We start from the raw sequence: 19,442 nt of genomic DNA on the forward strand, positions 1-19,442 counted from the left end.
CTGGGAACAGGTACTTGAGCTCTCATATTTATGATCAGTTTCATAAACCCTCATACTCATTGCTAGATCCCTCCTGAGAACTGTATCTGTCCCAAAGACACTTACATTTGGAACAGAGTATTGTGATTTAAGGAACATGGTGAAAATTGTTTACTCTTCTTTCCACTGTCCTTTGGAAAATATCTGAATTTGGTGTGTGTGTGTGTGTGTGTGTGTGTGTGTGTGTGTGTATACATATATATACATATATATATACTGAGTACTGTTTCATTAAAAGTGCCCCTAGTTTTCTGTATGTCTGTGTAACAAATGACCCATTTTCAGAGCATATGTGGTGTAATAGCCCTTATCTTGTCTTTCTAGGAGGTAGTTTCTCATGGACCCAAACAGAGCTTCTTAATGGAGATTTATAATATCAAAAGAGATTACATGAGAACCAAGTAATTATTCTTCATGTATGAATATCAACCAATTTATAAAGGAGTGAAATTAAACATTGAAGTTAATTATATGGACAATCTCACATTTGTGGACCAATTAGGGCTCTTTGGTTGCAAGCAACAGAAACCAATTTCCCCCCTATATTAAGCACAAAGGATGTTTATTAGTGGTTGTTGGGGGTTTTACAGAATTGAGAGGAGGCTGAAATGCAGTGCAAGCAGCTTGACATTCATAAGGCAATAGTGAGGTCTCCTAGGGAAGGAATGAAATCCAGCCGTGGCTCCTGTTCATCTGTCATCCTGCTCCAGTTCTAGATCCCATGGGAGTATATCCCATTGGCCAAACTCAGGCCATAGATTTCACCCTTAAATTCACTCTGGAAGGGAGAGCAAGGGTTTGACAGAAGGTGTCTTCAGGAAACTGCCATATTCTGAAGGAGGCATTGATCTGTGGTCCCACCAAGACTGCACAAAGTGGGGGAGCTGTGTCCCTTACAAAACTGGGTGCTCTTAGGACAGAGAAGCAGTTGCTGGCCAGTCAAGAACTGATGGCCAGTCTCTCTTTACCAGAACCTCATCCTTGTCCTCTTGCTTGGGGGTTTCAGAGCTACCTCAGGCTACGTTTCAAGGTTGTTCCCATACAGCATTGCCCATCTTCCCTTATCTTGGTTGTATGGAGAACTCTACAGTCTTCCTCTGCATTAAGGGGGTATTTCTCAGTCATTAGTTGTATATGGGCTGTACTGTCTTCTTGTGCCTCATAAACATGCCTCTTGCTCAGGCATCCCTTTTATGAAAATCATTCCTCTGGTTCAGTTTGCTCTACTTCCTGGTCAATGTCCATTTTCTTCTACAATTTTCCAATTGCGCTGATGCTTACTGGTAGAATACTTCTCAGTTGTGGATTCCCCTTCTAGACTGTCCTTCCTGCTTTGGACTCAGTACCCATTTGTCTGAACTTAGATTTGTTTTTTTTGTTTCAGTGCAATTATCCTCCCCACTTCTGTGCTGCCTATCTCTGCTCCTAGAGTATGTGCCCTCTGGAATGTAGAGCAGCAAAGGTCTCAGACTGTACATTCTTATTCACATTACTCACGTGAATTAGAGAGCACACAATCGCTTCCTGACCACCGGTGTCACTAACATCACCAGTCACTTCTTTCTCCCTCTCTATCTGAACAAAGGAAAGTCTCTTAATGTCCCTGAGGAACACTTGTGGTTTTAGAAAATAGTCTTAGCTACTTGGGAATAGAGGCCTAACAAGACTAATCTTCCTTCTGGTGAATCATATGTTCTGTCCTGGACAGTACCCTTGGCATACACAGGAGCACCCTAGGTTGGTCAAGTACTAGATTGCTGACCTTAGAGCTGTCAAGACCAATATAGGAATAGCAGAGCCAAAACCTGGAAGTGGATGACATGGATACTGAGAGTGTAAACAGATGAACTCTACCAGTTCAGGGTTTATGATTGTCAAGGACAACATCTTTAAAATTATCAGCTCAATGTTTTTATTCCCGTTGCTTATGAGCCCCCTAAGGGTTGTTGCCATGTCTAGTTTATTCACCAATGTATCTTCCATCTATGCAAAGGGCCTGGCACATAATGCTTAATAAATTTTGCTTGAATGATTGAATGAATGGTCAATCAGTCAATCCATTTTAATTAGTTTTAATTCCTTTAAACACCAGACTACTGACACTTATGCATCTCTCTGTCTTCAAGCCACAGTCCTTTGAGCTAGGTTCTGAAAGGAAAGCCCTTACAGGAGACTCTTGTTTGTTTCTCTGGGGTTAAAGTAACGGGCATAAGTGAATGTAATTATTTACTACCTATTTTGTGTATGCCATACCAGCTATCAACCTCCTTCTCTAGTCCCCTTTTCCTGGATGGTGGCAGTATGGATTTTTTTTTTTTTTGGCAGTATGGATTTTTAAAATTCATTATTTATTTTTCCGTTTCTTCCCCTTTCCTATAATCTCTCTTTAGAGTTGACCTGTCTCAAACTTTCAACCCCTAAGCTGCCTCTTCTATTGCTACTCATGGATTTCATATTTATTTCTCTTTAGGCCATTTGCAAAACTCAGAAGCATGATTTCCACTTTTATGTCACTAGAACAGGTATCCAGCAAATAGCAGAGATACAGTGAGATATTAGTCACCAAGTACTCAGTAGACATTGATACCCTGATAATTTACACGACCATTTTGTGTAAGTCTCAACTTACAAATGTGCTTGCTTTCTTAGACTAAAGGTAAGTAGCCAGTATATTCAAGAGACTTTTGAAAGTCTTCCAGTGTTTCCAGCTAATCTTGTAGGAAGGGAAAAAATAGATATCATTTTGCAATTTATGTTTTTACCAGCATGCAATGAGTACATTCAATTGACTCCAAATGTTTTGCACATTCTAATTTTTGTCCCCTATTGTTTTCCCCTGTTGACTTCAAGTTAATGCATAATTTGAAGTAGGACATCCCTCATAAATTCTATATCATCAGAGTAATGTGGCTTTGATGATATACTGCATTTTAAATGAGCTCTGCCACAAAAGGACGATGGGGGGCCCACGAGGTTTTTTTTCTTTCTTTTTCTTTTTTTTTTAAATTTCCTTCTGTTCTTGCAGTGTGAGAAGTCTAATTATAGTTAGCAGCAAACAGCAGTGTTTCTTCAGCTAGTGTGGCTTGTGAGGTCTCTTCAGATTTTTATAGTATGATATCTTCAGATTTTTATAGTATGTGTCTCAATCCCAACAAGTAGAGATCAGTCTTAAGTGGAAAGAAAGATTAAGGGGAGATTGATAATGCTGGACATGAGTAATGTTGGTCTGCCACAGTCAAGTTCACTAATGCATTCTTGTGACTTATTTTACTTATGGGAGTTAAGTAACATTTCTAGAATATTAGAAATAATTTGGGGGAAGAGGCATGGCTTACCTAAACTATATGTAGGGAGTGATTGTTATTTCTTCTAGTATTGTGCTAATATGAGAGGATCTCTCTCTCTACATTGCCTTTCCCAGGGAGGAAGCCAAATGTATACTCATGCTTATTGTAGGATGTATAGCAATAGCTGATCACAGTTCTTCTGGGAATCTTCTTAAAATGCATATTCTCTTGAGTTAGGTCTAGGGTGAAGCCTACGATTCTGCATTTCTTACAAGCTTTCAAGTGACAACAATGCTACTGGTTTATCACAGTATGAATAGCAAGATTTTATAGGGTGTTAACCAAGAATAAACACACTTGTATGTGGGTGTCTCTGCAATAGAGTTGCATATATAGAGGAGAAATAAAAACAGGTATTAATATATACTACCTAATTTGAAATGAGTCATGATGGCATGATTTGATACCACAATATAGGTGGCCACTATCTTTATGCCCTTTGTGTAGTTGAGGGCTATACAGCTTGGAGAGATTTAGTGACATGATCACGTTGCACTGCTAGTGATAGTGGAGTGCATGCTGGAGACAGAGTTTGAACCCAGGCATTCTGCTTTCAGAGACCATGCTTAAATGCCTATAGTGCCCATAGACTATTGCCTCAAATGAAGTTTGTCTAGAGTGTAGTCTCTAGAGTTTTGCCATCTTTACCATCATAAACTCTTAATTAAATGAATATTTATTGAGTACCTGAGAGTATGTCTTCAGGCTTTGCAGTTGACAAGAGAAGGTGATGTGGTCCCACTGACGTCCAGCAAATAGCCCTCATTGCTAGCTGAAATCCAAGGGGGAGACATATGAATATAAAATAAAGTCATTATCTAAAATAATTGGCTGGATGGAGAAAAATGACTTATGGGACAAAATAAAGAAATTTGGATTCTAGGAACTTTGAGGTCAACTGCAGATTAATTCTATCTTTGTTTAGATTTATGCTTTTTAATCCTTTTTATTCAGGTAAAATTCACATGGCATAAAGGTAACCATTTGAAAGTGTACAATTCAGTGGCATTTAGGGCATGCACAATGTTGTGCAGCCATCACCTCCAATAAGCCCCTGAAAGATGCTCAACATTATTAGTCATCAGAACAATGAAAATCAAAACCACAATGAGATACCATTTCACACCTACTAGAATGGCTATATTAAAAAAAAAAAGAAAGAAAGTAAAATGTTGTCAAGGGTGTGGAGAAACCTTCATAAATTGCTGTTGGGATTGCAAAATAGTACAACTGCCATGGAAAACAGTTTTTGGGGGTTCTTAAAATGTTAAACATAGAATTATTACTGGCTTTTGATGACTGAGTTTCTTTGCCTTTTTTCAACTATATCTTTAGTTTTCTCACTGCTTCTTCCAGAATTTGTCTTAATTGCTAACATTCAGTTCTTCAGCACATATCAGTATAGTAGCCATTGATATCCAAACTTGCTATCTTAGAATCAAGGGATTATTTCCTCATCACAAGAATTCATTTTCTTTCTTAGCTGGGACCAGAGAGGGAGGATAAGAGTTGCTACTCACCCTGCCACAAGTTGTCTCTTATCCCAGGTACTGTATTCACTGTGTCCTATAGAGTGTCCATATAATTAAAATAAGAATCGTCTCCCATAGCTCTCTATATGGGACAGACTTCTCTGACTCCAGGAGAAAGAACATAAAATGGCTTTTGGTGCAGAAAGTATCTACGCCATGGCTGCTGCAGGAAAATTGCATTTGAATCACTGGGAAGAATGATAGGGGCAGAATTAAACCCTAATTCTGCCACTTGCCAGATGTGTAACCTTGTGCAAATCATTTGACTTACTGGGGCCTCAGTTTCTCCAAATAAGTCACATTGTGGCACCTAATGAAAATGGCTGCTGATTAAATAAGATGATGCAGGAAAGAATTCAGCATAGTGTGTGGCACATAGGACTCCATGCCAACTATTATTGTATTGTGGCTGTGGTTGTCCCTACCCTAGTTCTCTACCTTGTTCTACAGTTTGGATCTACTTACACATCACAATCACTTTTTTTTTTAACTTCTGTGACTCTCATTTTCCTCCTACAAGCTAATTGCCTTTTTCCTTCTTTTTGAACATTTTGAATGTTTTTGAATAAGACAAACTTTAAACAGTTTTTGAAAGTTTTTTCCACACATAGTCAACCTAAGAGTGAAAGTTTTACAGTGTTTAAGAGAAAGGGAGGTCTAGTGTTTCCAGGTGTATGCAGCAACCCCACATGGCCCACCAGTCTCTGCCCTTAAGTGTACAGGCTTAAGAATCTTCCTTAAAATTTTTTTAAGTTTATTAATTTGAGAGAGAGAGAAAGGAGGGGAGAGAGAGAGAGAATCTCAAGCAGGCTCCACACTGTCAGCACCGAGCCCAACACAGAGCTCAGCCTCACAAAGTGTGAGACCATGACCTGAGCCAAAACCAAGAGCTGGGTGCTTAACTGACTGAGCCACCCAGGTGCCCCAAGAATCTCACTTTTGATGAACTAGAGAAGCAGGTTGCCCTTACCAGGTCAGTTGAAGGACCCAGTGCCTATATATAGTGATCTGATTTAGTACAAGGCTTGGAGAATCCAACTTGTGACTATAGAGGCATATTTTTACCTTATTGTGTACTTCACTAATTGAATGTTCTTAGAAGCAGTTTTTGATCTTAAGTCTGATGAAATTCCCCTTTAAAGTTGTTAACTCGTAGATGGCCACAAAATGAGATGGTTATAAGAAACTCAACTCAGCCGTTGTCCAGAAATTTCATGAATGCTCATCACACATCTGTGATGTCTTTGTTGACAACTTTTTATATATAATGCATAAAAGATGATTAGATTTTAAAATTTCATTTATCACTTTATCTGATAAAACACTATCTAAAAAAACTATTGGATTTTCTTTTTTTTTTTTTTTAATTTTTTTAATTTTTTTTTTTTTTTTTTAATTTTTGGGACAGAGAGTGACAGAGCATGAACGGGGGAGGGGCAGAGAGAGAGGGAGACACAGAATCGGAAACAGGCTCCAGGCTCCGAGCCATCAGCCCAGAGCCTGACGCGGGGCTCGAACTCACAGACCGCGAGATCGTGACCTGGCTGAAGTCGGACGCTTAACCGACTGCGCCACCCAGGCGCCCCACTATTGGATTTTCTTACCTCGTTTTAGGTTTTTTATTAGAGAAAGAGAATACTAGTAGATTATTTTGTTTTAAATTATATTTACAATATTTCTACATTATAAATCTATTAAAATATCTGTTCTCTGACTTCTTAGAGTTTAGGTCAGTGATTATCTGGTATCAGAAGAAATCCCTGCCTAGATCACCCAAATATTTCCACACTATGAGATAGTACCAAGAGCAAGCAGTAATCGTATTAACCAGGAATGGATAAAGTACTTTTATAAAGAGGAATCCTAGGATAAGGACACTTTTAGAGGTGGAAGAATTCTAAGGTATTTCTAAATAATGAAGAATCTTATTTTTTAAAGGTAAGGTGTTCTTGTTATAAGGTTGCACAGTCAGTTGATGATGGATTACAGATTAGAACCCTTGGAGTCTGCATAATGGTATGATGGTTCTAAGTCCTTCCATGTTAGGTTTGGAACAGACAATGGTTGTAGGTTCTCCTAGAATAGTCTTGGAAAGAAACTTTGAGATCAAGATAACCTCGTCAGTCACCGGTTCAGATGAGCACTGGATGTTGTATGGAAACCAATTGGACAATAAATTTCATATTAAAAAATGAATGAATGAATGAATGAATAAATAAATTAATTAAAAAAATAACCTCCTCATTGTATATATAGAAGACTCTGACATTCGTTTATCTAACTAGTATTTATGGAAAACTTACTAAGTGCCAAACACTTAGGTCTCAACAGAGGTGACAGCACTGACCAAGACTACAAAGTTCCTTGTTCACATGGAGCTTCCATCCCAATGCAGGAATCAGACCATAAACAGGTAAGTTGATGATCAGTTGAGAAGCACTAGGGTGACAATAATGCAGGGTGATTTAGTGGCACCAAAAATAGGTGTAGCAAATGGAAGGCATTAGTAAGGAGTAAGGATATTGGGTTTTTTCCTAAGTGCAGTGGAAAGACACTGTAGAGTTTTAAGTATGATAGGATTGATACTTAAAAGACCTCTTGGACAGCTATGTGGAGAATCTGTTGTAATGGGCCTAAGGGGCAAGCAAGAAGACCAACTAGTAGGCTGATATTGTGGGTCAAGAGAGAGATGATGCTAGCAATGGGGAGGCAGAGAAGTAGTAGACAGATAAGGGATATATGCTGAACATAAAGATGAGGACTTGCCTCTAGACTAAGTATGAGAAGAGAGCAAGACGACTTTAAAATAATTGTAATGTTTTTAGCTTGAGCATCTGAATGGATGAACCCAAGAAGTTTGCATCAGGATTGCAACTAGCATTCACAGTATTGATTTACATCTGTTTTTAGAATAAATCTCGAGATTCACAAGCTATGCCTGACCAGAAGTCAGATGCTCATTTGCTTCTTTGCTCTTTCTCAAATAACACCTCACCTAGGGCTGGATTGTGGGGTGGAGTAAACTCAGGGATCAGCACAGCTGTGCTGTGGAGGTTCACCCTGCTTCTTGCTTTCCTTTGAGTCCAATGATGGCAGAGCTGAGGGATGTCTCAGTGGGTAATAGCATGATCAACTTCCCTGCATGGGACTACAGTCTTAGACAAGGGTTCTGTCTTCTTGGGTGCTGCGATCATCTTCTTTTGTAAGACTGTCTGTGAACTTCATTAACCTGCCATTGACTTCCTCTTGATACATTAATGGGACCACACAATGTTGAGTCACAGTTTGAAAGGATGTTTGTCATCACAGTGTGACATCTCTCTGCTCCCTGACACTCTGCTGTTTGTCATTCCTCTTCCTGTGCTCTCCCTCCCCAGGCTAGTCTATCCTTTGGCAGTGATCACATCCAAGCCAATTTGGATCAATTCTTTTGTTCATTTCACATTTAAATGAGCTTAATGTTTAGCAGCTGATGAAATGTATACTCAAGATGTGGCACATTCGTACGCTGTGCCTTAGGTTGAGCATGTTGGAATTTCATAGGTGGGGAAAAGCATTCTCTTGGCTTCATGTTTAAAATTCATAGTACAGTGTTTCTTTCCTACAGCCTGTAGCTTATGAATTCAGGAACCCTGGGCATTTTAACAGCTGCCTGTCATTAAGATACTTTACTGCCTGTGACTTGAAAAGATGGAAGGGCAGAAACCTCTTGGACTATATTCACCCTCATGTATGAGCATGAACAAGGTCTGCCTGAAGAAATATTTTCTTTCTTAACTATGACTTCTGACTTGGAAGCTTATTTCTTCCCTCTCTTTGACCTTCTCTCCCCACACCTTGGGATTTCACTTTTTATATCTCACTGTGACTCAGGGAAGACCTTTGCTGCTTTGTTTTTCTTTGTTTTCTACTTACATGCCCTTCTGGCCTGAATGACTTTTACTTGATTAGAGAGAGACACTTTGAGGGAAGTGCACAGGATTGTGTGAAGAATTTTCCCTGAGAATCACACTGAAGCATGGCCAAATAAGTTAGAGTCTCTTTCTAAATACTCTGTAAGACAAATTTTCTAAAATGTCACAGTGGGGTTTTCCTTCGGAGAAGATGTATCTAGGCAGGGCACCCTGCATTTAAAAAAAAAAGGGAGGGAAGGGAAAGATATAAAGATCATTTGGACATTTGGGGGACAAAACAATTCAGGGCACTTTCCTTTTAAGCTTAAAAGGTGTAAAAGACAGAGATCATGAAAAGCACTGTGTCTGTGATTTCTTACGTTTGCCATTTCTGTATGTAAAAATATGTGTATGAGATACTTGCTGAGTGTTCCATCTTGTGGCATCTTGCACTCTGAGCTATTTGAGACCTGGAAATGTCTTGTCTTTTTCTGCATCCCTAGCATCAATAGAGAATCTCACACATAAGCACCCAGTGACTGCCATTCTTTTTGTGCAGAAGGCAATGGCCCTATTTGAGGGTAACATCCCTATTATGGTACATGGGATCTACTGTGAAAGAAAAGAGATGATTCTGGGCAATCACATATATGGTGACAAGAAATTAACCTGATAACACTGAGCATGTTCAAATCAAGAATGTTTAGATAGTAGCAAATCGTTACTGGTATGAAAGAAACCTTTCCCCACTTCCAGTCTGTAAAACACCTAGTAAATATTTGTAAGTAAATTATTTCTCTGTTGCATTGTGCAGTTTATATAAATTGATGTTCTAGGAAGTACTGTAGTTTAGCTTTCATAGGATTTCATAGAAATTTTTCCATATGGGTTCAGCTGTCTCATTATTACCATTTGTAAGTGACTATTCAGATAGTTTCTTCTCATCTTCAAATCATGCTATTTCAAATGTCCTTTTTTTTTTTTTTTTAACTTAATGGTTCCCCATAAGAAGTTTGGTGTATTTGAGGACCCTACCTACAATTTCACTTGCTGCATATCAACCCCATACTAACTGTGTGCCTCTGGACAAGTTTCTTTACCTTTTAAAATTACAGTTTCCTCATTTTTATTTTTTTATTTTTATTTTTTTATTTTATTTTATTTTATTTTATTTTTATTTTTTAATATATGAAATTTACTGTCAAATTGGTTTCCATACAACACCCAGTGCTCATCCCAAAAGGTGGCCTTTTGTAGCAACATGGATGGAACTGGAGAGTGTGATGCTAAGTGAAATAAGCCATACAGAGAAAGACAGATACCATATGGTTTCACTCTTATGTGGATCCTGAGAATCCTCATTTTTAAAATAGAGACAATACTGATTTCTTAAAGTTTGTGTTAGAATTGAACGAGCTAGGGTATGTAATATGCTGAATGATGCCAGACACACAGAATTGGTCAGTAAAGGGTCCCCATTGCCAATGTTCCTATTATTGAGCTCCATCCAGTTTGGAATCAGTTACCTTTGCCCAGTAGCACTGTTTGTACATATCTGCTTTTATAATTATTAGTTGAGTTAATTTTTTATGGGGGATGTGAAAAAGGGTGATTGAGCATAGGTTATTCAGTTTAAACTAATGAATTTTTTTTTTTATGGGCTGACCATCTGTCAGGGAAGTGGCAGAAGGCATTCCAATAGGACTGAGTTGAATTAAATTAGGAGATAAAAGTAATAATAATGGCTTTCCTCCAAATGAGATCTCAAAATCTGTCTGTTTTTTCCTAGCTCCACTGTTACCACTTTGATCGAAGCTACCTACATCTGGACTCCTAACCACCTAATGGGTCTCCTATTTCCATTGTCCCCTAATCCAATTTTTATAGAAAATCAGAGTGATCATTTTATTATTCAAGTCAGGTCACTTCACCACATCCCTTCTACACTCCCAACTGTGAAAAAAAAAAAACAACTGATAAAATAAAAATGGATAACTTGGCCTGCAGTCCCAGTATCATCTGGCCTCTTGCTTTTCTTTCCAACCCATATCTCTCCAAACCTTCTTTCCTAGGGCTCTAAACAGGCCTCCATGTCCTTTCTTGTCTTAGAGATATATTCTGTCTGCCAAAGGGTGCTTCCTATAACCATCACCTGGCAAGGTCACCCTTGTGTCAAGTTTTAGCTTAGGCTCTGCAGCGAGGCAGAGGTCTGACCCCTCTATTAACTGTCCCCAGTGATCTCATTGCATTCTGTGTCTGTATTACTCTGATTCCAGTTTATAATGGTCCATTTGTTGTGGTGGTTTCTTATGAAACTACTCACCATTGTATAACTAGAACTCAACTCAGTGGTTTGATGAATGAAGAAAGTTTCAAACTACAAACTACAAAAGATGTGTATTGATGTGTATTATCCAATTTGGGCTCATGGCATCCTTGTAAGAAAGGCACATGCTGGACCAACTCAAATGTATACGTGAGGAATCTAAAGCTCACTTTGGTAGAGGCTTGGAAATGGAAGAACCGGGTCTTAATCTCAGAATTTTCATGCCAAGTCCAGGACTCTTTCATCTCCAGTACTGTGCATCCCAGACATTCTATCATGGTCTAGATACTCCTTGTATATTGTTTGTCCGGGATGGGTCACTTTTCATGAAGCATTTGAGCAAGCATTCTCACTGCATTCATATCATCTGCCAAACACTGTCCTGGGCACATTCCAGGCCTTTTCTCATCCAGTCTGTCTCAGGATGCTGTAAAGTATTGTATGTATCAGCATACGTACAATATGGGCTGCCATTGCAAACTATCACAAACTGGATATTTAAAACTATAGACATTTCTTATCCCCCAGTTCTTGAGTCAGAAAGCCCCAAATCAGGGTGTCAGCAGGACCATGCTCCCTCTGAAACCTGTAGGGAAATTCTTCCTTGCCTCTTCCTACCTTCTGGTGGTTTGTTAGCCATCTTTGGGCATTCCTTGGATTGTAGCTGTGCCACTCCCCTCTCTGCCTGCATCATGTCAAGATGTTCTTCTCATGTGCCTCCACAGCACTTTCCCTTTGTTCAAAATTTCTATAAGGATAGCAGCCCTACTAGATTAGGGCCCACCCTAGTGACCTCCCTTAACTTGATTCCATCTGCAAAGACTCTATTTATAAGTTAACTCACATTCGCAGGTGCCAGGAAATAGATGTTTAACATACCCTATTTTGGGTGAGGGGGACCCAATTCAACCCATACCCTTACAGTTCCATATCTTTAGCAGGTACATATCCCATTCCCTTTTCACAAATGGGTCCGTAGTCTCTGTAACATACCCCAAGGCTTCACAGCTTGTAATTGGCAATGTGAAGCTCAAATACAGTTCAGGATTCACAAGTCTATGTTTGGCTTTTGGACCAGATCGATGGACCAGTTTCCAAGCCTCTAAAATCAAAGCTTGGTCAGGTAGATCCAGTTAGCTTTGGAAAAAAGCAAAGCAGGGTGCATATTCTTTATGCAAAGTGAGCTTGGTTAGGAGAGGCAGAACTTTAAAGTGCCTGAGTGTGTGTTTTATAACTATCCCTGCATGCAGAAGCAGAGATGTGTTCCTCCCTTGCCCTACTCTCCCACATTTAGAATAAAGTGTCTGATATTCTTTTAAAGGGAGACAAGACATTCTTCATTTTAATTGGGGGGGAAAGTTCATTATGAAGTCTTCTTTCTCCGAATAGTTCCCTAAAGTTGGATGTAGTGTCTACATTGTTTTCATTCTCTTCTCTTCCCAGGAATCATTACCAGCCCTGGTTGGTGATTTATAATCACATTCCCAACAAATTCCACTGTTGTTAATGACTACTTATTTTTCTATACAAATGGTTTTTGCTCTCCTTCCTGAGGACAATTAACTAAGAAACTGGTCATAAATTACTGATAATGATCAGTTTGTCAGAGATGATTGTCGAACGGAGCCATCTTCCATAGTAATTAGATAAAGTTTCTTTAATTGCTGATAACAGCAAACTGTGGTTATTTTTTTCCTTTTTTTTTTTTTTTTTTTTTAGATTCTCACTCATGACATCTTCCTGGAAGTCAGGAATAATAACTTTTTTTTTTCTTCTTCTTCACCTGAAGGAGGGGAGATGGAAGAAACATTCATCATTTACAGGCTTCCAGAAATATAATAAATGTGACAGCTTTTCACAGTTTCAAATGCGACAACTGATCTTTCTAAAGCAGAGATCAGAGAAAACCTTCTCTGGGACACATTTCTTTTAGGCAGGAAGCAGGGGTCCTTCCTGGTCATGTTTGATTTTTTTTTCCTCAGGATCACATCTCTCATATTTGCATCTAAACCTTGGCCTTAAAATGTGACTTCTTTGAACTCTGGAAGGGAATGGTATTTAATTCACAGGGTTTCTCACTGTTAGGATGCTGATTAAACCCCAGCCTATTTTTGTATGTCAGGCTCTGGTGGACCCTTAGCTGGGAAATAAAGAGGAGAGCTACCACAATGTATAGAGACAGGATGGTGTCTTTAATCACAGGTCTTATTATCTATTAGCTTATTAATATGCTCAATCAGAATATTCATTGGTGTAGATGTACGAGGACCTACTATTAACATTCTATAAAGGATATACATATTTTACACAGTGAAGGGTGGTTTACATTTAATCCAGTTTAATATATCAGTTGACTGACATTCCTTGAACATTGTTAGTCTTGGGTCCTGCAATACTTTATAATCTCCTTCAGTTTCATAACTGTTTCTTGTTTTTTGGAGATTTTTTTTTAGTTTGTTTTATTTTTGGTTTTGTTTTTTGGTTTTTGGGGTTTTTGTTTGATTTTGCTAGATGGCAACAACTGTCAAGCAAGCTTTGGTGTCTGAGATTATCTGAATCATTCTGGCAGTTTAGAAAACAGTGTGGTGTTAACAGAGATGAGGATTCCAAAGGGGTTCTTCATAACAAAGAAACTGGGGAAGTGTATCACATCTCTTTAAGCTCACTAGGTTTTATTATGAGAAGGAGAGCTACAACCAGCTCAGAATTATAATGTTATGTTACAGGATATTTAGGCACTGATTTCATCAGGATTCCTCCACTTTCACATGAAAAAAATAAAGACACACACATGCACATCAAATATATTTAAGAAAACTTAAAGTGTGGGTTATGGAACTAGGCAACACAAAAGGTAGGCTTCAGGTGTGGTTGAGTCTCAAGCTTTAATGATGTCACAAGGACTCTAATTCTCTCTTAGATCTGCTTGCCATCTTATATCAGGGTTCACTGGGCTTCTACTATATGCGTCCTCTGAGAAGTTATCACCTTTTGGAGGATACCTCAAAAATCCTAGGGAAGGCTCTGATTGGCCAATTTGAATCATATGCCTGCTACTGAGCAAATCCCTGAACTATGAGACTGGGATCTTATTTTTTTTTTAATTTTTTAATGTTTTTATTTATTTTTGAAGGAGAGAGAGAGAGCGCACACGCGCATGAGCAGGGGAGGAGCAGAGAGAGAGGGAGACACAGAATCTGAAGCAGGCTCCAGGATCCGAGCTGCCAGCACAGAGCCTGGTGCAGGGCTCAAATCTACGAACTGTGAGATCATGACCTGAGCCGAAGTTGGACGCTTAACCAACTGAGCCACCGAGGCACCCCAAGACTGGGATCTTCTGATTGATTGGTCTTAAGTCTCATTCCATAGGGATGAGGCAGGGGGTGGTGGTGGGATGTAGAGCACCACCTAAACTATATAAATAAATATAAAGTAGGATAAAGATGGTTCCCCAAAGTAAAGGATTTGGGGTAGATCAGACAATAAAACAAATAAAGTTAAATAAAGGGACCCTCTCATTCACTCTTTTGCAGTCAGCCAAGTGTTGCCCAGTTGTTTGCTCTGCTTGCCAAGTTTTATCTGCTTTTCGTGGGAGAGTAGATTTTCTGGCACTTCCTGAACATTGCCCTAATAGAGGTGACAGTTTCAAGCCCACCGTAAAAGTCTAGTGTATACTAAATGACTCAACCTAAAATACTTTTCTGAAATGTTTCCACACTAAAACTGTTCTCTTTGTCCTGCGTGGATCCCCTCTTCCCTTGCCATCCCCCACCCAACCCATCTCTGACTGTTTCCTCATGATTTTTTTTTCCTAGCAAGGGCCCAAGCCAATTTCCTCTTCCTCTATGTTCCCATTGGAACTTGTATCTTTCTTATAATACCTGGAATGTTCAAGTTTTAATTTTAGTTCTTAAGAATCCATTTCTTTCTTTGGAAACAGGGTACCATTTTGTAGTTTCCTTTTAATAACTTCCATGATTGGTAGCACAGTGCCTGGTTCCACATAGGGATATAATTCTGGTGAATTTTTCTGGACAAGACTAATTGAGGAAGTAAGCACTTGGGCCACTCCATTAGCATTTGGGTTTAGCTGTGTTTTACTATGGGCATGTGAAAGTGGGCATTAAGTAATCATTTGGAGGAATACAGGAGGACAGCCCACTGCTGTAAGAGAAGTAGGGGAAGGTTGTTTTTGTTGAGGGACCCATGGGAATTTGCCTCACCTGGCCTCATTTTACATGGTAATTGCTCTGAGTTCTAAGTTATAGGAGGACAAGTTCATCTCTCTATGATTAACACAAATCAAGGGTCCTTTTTGCATGTCCATGTAGATATGGCCCAAACCAGAAAAAAACTCCTTTTCATTCATTCTTCAAATTTTATAGAGTACCTAGTATGTTCTGGGGATATGTGATGATAAATATACATAGCTCTTGCCCTCATGCTTGGAAGTTGATTGCCTGGGGTCCAGTCTGTGGCTTTCTGTGGGATTACTCTCTGTGGGATTTCAGACTATCTATTTAACAACCCTATACTTAGGACCACCTGGGTGGCTCAATCAGTTAAGCATCCAACTCTTGATTTCATCTCAGGTCATGATTTCACGGTTTGTGGGTTTGAACCCCAGGTTGGGCTCTATGCTGAGAGCACAGAATCTTAGGATTCTCTCTCTCCCTCTCTCTCTGACCTCCCCTGCTTATTCATATTCTCTCTCTCTCTCTCTCTCTAAATAAGCATTTAAAAAAACATTGGAAAACAAATAACTGTACACTTAAATTGTCTTATCTATAAAATGGGGGCAGATAGCTACTTCACGGAGCTATTGTAAGGATTAAAGGAGCTACTACTTGTATAACGTCCAACACATAGTGAGTGTTCATCAAGCAACGGCTATTACTTATTGACTCATGAGGCCTACAAGCTGATGGAACAGACATTAATCAAATGATCATACTCAAAATATAAATTTTGACATAATCTGAAGAAGAGTTGTTTAATATTATGAACACTTACAGCATACAATTCTTTAAGACTTGCCTGGCAATGCATAATTAATCTATCTGTCTATAAGATCATCTGCAGATTAGAAGCAAAATGAACAATTTATCAATTTTTGATGATTGCTAATAAGGCAGTAGTTATATGTGGCTGAAATGGTCCTTAGCCAACCTGGATTTCAGTGCTGCTATGATTATCAATGGTATTAGGTCTCATATTCTGCCAAGATAATTCTTCTCTCTCAGTTCTTTGGCCATTTTGGAAGGGGAGAAGCTTTTAGCTTAATGTCCTTCAGAATCCTATCTAATCCTTAAAAGACCGGGGAAGTGTGTGTCTTCTGGACTTCAAAAGGGTTTTCTTCTCCTTTTCCAGTCATTTCCACTTTCTAGTCAATTTGGAGTATCCATCAATTCAACCAAGGGAGGCAAGGAAAAATATCCATGCCATTTCTGCTTGGTACCATTGATTGTGCTTTAGAAGTCACTTTATTACTCACCACTTATTGTTGGCGCAGTGGGGTTCATGTTATGGCCAAGCTATTCCAGTGTTTGGAAAAGGTAGAACACATTCAATCAGTTTGGTTCCTTTGAAAATCTTACTTTAAGTTGGATTAGACCAGTGATGAAAATGGTGACAGTGTTTAAAGGAGAGGAGCCCTTTTACTGTAAAAGGAAAACTCTACAATTAATATCAAGGAGACATTCAGAGCAACAGATAATAGCCCAGCATCTGGGCTCCGACAGATCTAGTCTGCCATGGCTGAAACCTTGGGCTAGTTTATTCATTTATCTGAAACTTAGTAATGCTATCTCCAAAATGGAAACAATTATTGACAATGGATTTTTAATGGATTTCAAAAATAAATTTTAATGGATTAATACATTTTAAAGTGAATTTTTAAATCCATTTTTGTTGGCTTTTCCCTGATTGAAGGAGATACTACCTGCAAAATAGTCAGAAGATTGTCTGGTATATGGTAATTACTGATTAAATAATAGTCATTGTCCCAGTGTTGTATCCATTGATGACTATGATAAACAAGAACTCTTGAAGAATTTTGAGGTTTGATGAGTGATTCTTTTACCTTCTAAATTTTTAGCCCTTAGAAAAGAGAAGAAATCAAATGTTTATGTTCCCCTTGTCACAAAAATTTAGTTATATGGTATATGTTCATATATGTGTATATACTTTTTTTTTACTTACAATGTATATAGAATACATATACACACAAAACTGTGTAGTTATAGCATATGTAATATATTTAATATAGACTAATATAGAGTATATTTAGATATGTTATATTATTAATATATTTATGTATTAAAAAGTATGTCTAGTGCTATATTCTGTTTTATGCTGTACAAAATATGACAAAATAAGTAATATGTTGTTAGTTGATACATATTTTTTCTATCTCTGTTGGACTCTTTTTCCAATTAAAAATAAGGGATTATTAGTATGCTGTTTGTTCAGCTTTTGTTTCATTATCATAAACTTCACTTTGCAATCCAGCTAGACTTGAAAGGGACCCATGGAACTGCAACAGGAGCACAAAGATTACAGGAGATTTTGATCCAAAGGGGGTGCTCTCCCGAGCTACAGAAGGAATGATCTGGTAGTTAAGATAAAACACAAGTCAGATTTATTAGGTTTGTCCACACTCAGCAGTGGTCATCTTCTTGCTGGTCTTGCCATTCTTGGACCCAAAGTGCTCCATGGCTTTCACGGTGTCCATGCCCTCCTTCACCTTGCCAAACACGATGTGCTTGCCGTCCAACCACTCAGTTTTGACAGTGCAGATGAAAAACTGGGAACCGTTTGTCTTGGGTCCAGCATTTTCCATGGACAGGATGCCAGGACATATATACTTCAGGATGAAATTCTCATCATCAAATTTCTCCCTATAGATGGACTTGCTGCCAGTGCCATTATGTCATGTGAAGTCACCACCCTGGCACATAAATCTTGGAATAATCCTGTGAAAGCAGGAAACTTTGTAACCATTTCTGTTCTCCCCAGTGCTCAGAGCATGAAAGTTCTCTGCTGTTTTTGGAACTTTGTCTGCAAACAGCTCAAAGGAGACATGGCCTAAGGGTTCACCGTCCTCAACAATGTCAAAAAACACGGTGGAGTTGACCATGGCTTTGCCGTGCCTGCGGTTCTGGGGTGGCGGTGTCTGCAAATATTTTTTTTTTTTTTTAAAGAAAAAGCATCAGCTACCCCCACGTTCTCTGAGGGTTGATTTTTACTGTTATTTATTTTGACAATTTAGTGGCAGTGACTTACAGTCACAGCCAAAGCCTTGCTGTGTAATCCTTTGGAAATGTCCCTAGGTAACAAGATGTGCCCAGTGGTCATAGAAGTCAGTTCTGTTAAATAGGGAGGATTTTATCTGTCTGAATAAATATTTCCGGGGCTCCCCTCGCTCTGTGGATTTGAGATGTGCACAGGCAAGAAGGGTCATTGCCATAAATCAATAGTTTCTGTGAAGCCACAGATTTAGAGCTGACAGTGGCTCTTTGGTTGAAATAAAGATTGTGATGTGCAGGCATAGGCGACAACTGCTGGGAATAATGTGTGGAGTTGACAGGACTATTTTGTGAACATATATCAAGTGTGGATAGGAAAAGTAATTTTTGCTCATTTTGAGATAAGTTAACTAATTGATATCAGCACGAAAGGAAAGACAGAGCTACCTGGTAGAAACTGATGCCATGTACGTCCTTCCATATATGCACATATACCTTACACCCACCACCGCAAACCCACTGTGTCCTTCAAGTCTCAGCTCAAGGGCTAAGTCCCATATCGTGTGTTACTTATCTTTATGCTACTCACAAGTTGCTGTGGAGGTAGTAGGAACGGATAATGTCTCCAAGGAAAGGCGGATTGAAAAGAAAAACAAACAAGGATTTACCTTAAGAAAGGATCGCTTGAGTGAATGGAAGAAGAGAGAAAGACACTAAGAAGATTGTCAGGAAGGTAGCAAGTGAACCGGGTCAGGACATTTTCATAAAAGGTAGAGAGATTGCATGGAAACAGCAACTGTGGACGGTGCCGAGTACTGTAATGCATCTGAGGATTAATGAGAATTCTTAGACTTACATTCCAGTGGATCTCTTTTCTGTATTTTATGAAATTTTGTACCTAAATCATTCTCAATAATTAAGTGTGAACTCCCTGAGAGCAGGTACCAGATTATATTCATTTTAGGAGCTTCAGGGTGTGGTAGCCATTTTAGGGATCAATACATGTGCTTTGAAAGTATGAATAGATGATGGGGCACCTGGGTGGCTCAGTCGGTTAA

At 38.9% G+C, this 19,442-nt stretch overlaps 1 pseudogene; it reads right to left on the bottom strand.

Moving 5' to 3' along the window:
• Window positions 1–17,780: 17,780 nt before the first annotated feature.
• On the bottom strand, window positions 17,781–18,275 carry LOC125917126 (peptidyl-prolyl cis-trans isomerase A-like; annotated as a pseudogene).
• Between the last annotated feature and the right edge of the window lie 1,167 nt (window positions 18,276–19,442).

The sequence above is a fragment of the Panthera uncia genome, unplaced genomic scaffold (genome assembly GCF_023721935.1).
Source record: "Panthera uncia isolate 11264 unplaced genomic scaffold, Puncia_PCG_1.0 HiC_scaffold_151, whole genome shotgun sequence".
NCBI classification, from domain to species: Eukaryota; Metazoa; Chordata; class Mammalia; order Carnivora; family Felidae; genus Panthera; species Panthera uncia.